This window comes from Propithecus coquereli, unplaced genomic scaffold, assembly GCF_000956105.1.
Source record: "Propithecus coquereli isolate 6110/MARCELLA unplaced genomic scaffold, Pcoq_1.0 Scaffold11, whole genome shotgun sequence".
NCBI classification, from domain to species: domain Eukaryota; kingdom Metazoa; phylum Chordata; class Mammalia; order Primates; family Indriidae; genus Propithecus; species Propithecus coquereli.
Genome location: NW_012134969.1, coordinates 7,340,587 through 7,343,459, shown reverse-complemented (window position 1 = coordinate 7,343,459; position 2,873 = coordinate 7,340,587). Strand labels below are relative to the sequence as shown.

The following is a 2,873-nucleotide window of genomic DNA, read 5'->3' as shown; positions in this document are numbered from 1 at the left end:
TCTTTAGTTCACTTGGAATGTATTCTTTTGGTAATGTTATAAAGTGAAAAGCTTACTTTTATTTCCCAAATATTTAGCAAATCTTCCCAATACCAGGAAGAAAACTCCAGCTTTCTTTTTGATTTGGGATGTTTCTTTATATACTAAGTTCTAGAACTTTTTGTTCCAATGATCGCCCAGTGAATTCTTGAATCAATGACACTGTATTTTTCAAAATTTTCTTGTTTAGTCTTGCCTATTTACCAAATAAAGGTTAGAGTCATACAAAAAGAAATTTCACTGGAATTTTTGCTAAGAGTACATTCTAACTAATACACTACACTGGGAGGAACCAATGTTTTGAAAATTGTCCCCGCAATCAAGAATAAGATGGGCTTACCATTTATTCAATCTTTTATGATTTTCTGTCTGGTTTTGTCATATTCTTCATTCTTATACTTCCCTTAAGGTTATTGCTAGGTTAAATACTTTATGCTCTCTGTCACTAATACAAATGGGACTTCATCACATATATTAATTGGTTACTACTGGAACATAGGAAAACCACTTATAATTACATAATTATTTTATAATCACCCACCATATTGAGCCCGCTTACCTATACCATTTCTTTTCTAATCAAATTTTTATCATAGTATTTGGCTAATAAGCAAAAGCAAACAATCAGGTACAACCTAAATTTCATGACATCAATTAACCACTCTTCCCTTATATCTTCTATAAACAAAAATAAGCTTCTCCCACTTCAAAAAAAAAACCTCATTTCCACTGGCTGACTTTCAAAAGGAAAACAAGGAAGGGAGTGAAGTCGAGAGTCAGCAGAAGTAGATCATTCTAGTAACTTCACAACGAGTAGAAAGAATATACACGTACCAGCTCCAATTAATACATTAACTGCCATGTGAGCTGTATTTAACTCAAGCTAGTTTTGAGCCCGCGGCCTCGTGAAGCATATGTAACTCACACATCTCTTCACCTTGAGAGCCGTGTGAAATATTTTTCAAGTTGCATATAACTCATACGCAGAAAACAATAAAAAATAACAAATTTCTCATTAAATTAAAAAGCATTGTTTTGTTTTTGAAGTTTTTATTCTATTTTCGTAATAAAACATCGTGGCCCCAAGCAAAAATTTTTTTCTAGTGTGGCAGTCAATGTGTTAAATGTATCTCAGACATATTATTAAAATATATATCTTAAAAAAACACATATATTGATCTTTGCCTCCTCTATTCTAATCGCTTAATCAAGATAAATACAGTTGCATTCCTTTATGTACCAGACACTGCTAAGGAGGATAAATAAGGCACACACCTAACCTCATGGAATATATTATCAATGCTTTAATTCAACCCTTATTTTTCACCTAGATTACTACAAAATCTTCCTTGTTAATTAGGCCTCCCTGTCTCAAATCTCTCTTCACTATAATCCATTCTTTATATTGCATCTTTAATCTTTTTTAATTAATAATAATTATACATATTTCTGGGGTACATATGGGTGAGATAATATCTCATTGTGGTTTTGATTTGCATTTCCCTGATGATTAGTGATGTTAAGCATTTTTTCATGTACCTGTTGGCCATTTGTATGTTTTCTTTTGAGAAATGTCTATTCACGTCCTTTGCCCACTTTTTAATAGGATTATTTGATTTTTCACTGTTATGTTATTTGAGTTCCTTGTATATTCTGGATATTAGTCCTTTGTCAGATGAACGATTTGAAAATATTTTCTCCCATACTACAAGTTGTCTCCGCTCTGGTGACTGTTTCCTTTGCTCTGCAGAAGCTTTTTAGTTTAATATAATCTCATTTGTCTGTTTTGGTTTTTTTTGCCTGTGCCATAAAATCTTTTCCTAGACCAAAGTCCTGAACCATTTCTCCCATGTTTTTGTACAGTAGTTTTATAATTCCAGGTCTTACATTTGAGTCTTTAATCCGTTTTGATTTGATTTTTTTATATGGTGAGACACAGAGGTTTAGTTTCATTTTTTTGCATATGGATATTCAGGAGTTTTATCTGTGTTTTTATTTTATTTTTTCTTTTTTATTCTTTATTTTTTAAATTTTTTTCAAGAACTATCAGATAAAAATGGATATCGAGTTTTTCCAGCACCAAGTATTAAAGAGACTGTCCTTTCCCCACTAAATGTTCTTGGCAAAAATCAGTTGGCTGTAAGTACCTGGATTCATTTCTGGGTTGTCTATTCTGTTCCATTGGTCTATGTGTCTGTTTGGCAAATCTGACCAAATCACTCCTCTGTTTAAGATACTACTTTATTGGTTCTCTACTTTTCCTAAATTAACATGACATGTAACATCCCCTGTAAGACGGTCTTTGTCATCTTTCCTAACACATCCCACTAATGTCCCATGTTCCCATCATAACAAATTACCTGGAACTCTCCCAAAATGTATGTCTTTTATGTCTCTACAACCTTCCCTATACGTGCTCTTCTCTCTATATAAAACACTCTTATGAATCTCCACAAGTCCACTATTTGAACTTTTTAAGCTCAACTATCACCTTCATCTAGAAACCTACCCTGAGCATCATAAGAAGAGCTAGGTGTTTCCTGCTCTGTAGTCTTCAAGCACCTAGGACACACCTCTAAGATACACTGCTGTAATGTAGAAGGACAATGCCTACCTTTCATTCATGTTTATTTCCCTGGTATAAGCAAAGGGCCTAACATACAACAGTACTTCAAAAGGGCTGCATGAATAAATTTCATAGCAATATCCTATGTATGTCAATAGACTTACTCTGACTTTGGGGGCAGCAGCTCGAAATTTCACATAAAATAGTGTGAAGGCATTATCTGCATTAGGTACAGATGAAGGATCCTAAGGAAACATGGAAGAGGATA

General features: G+C 33.4%; 1 protein-coding gene across 1 annotated transcript in view; it reads right to left on the bottom strand.

The window, feature by feature from the left end:
• COG3 (component of oligomeric golgi complex 3) overlaps window positions 1-2,873 on the bottom strand; it is an 85,874-nt gene that overhangs the window by 63,599 nt on the left and 19,402 nt on the right. The gene's annotated exons all lie outside the window — the stretch shown is intronic.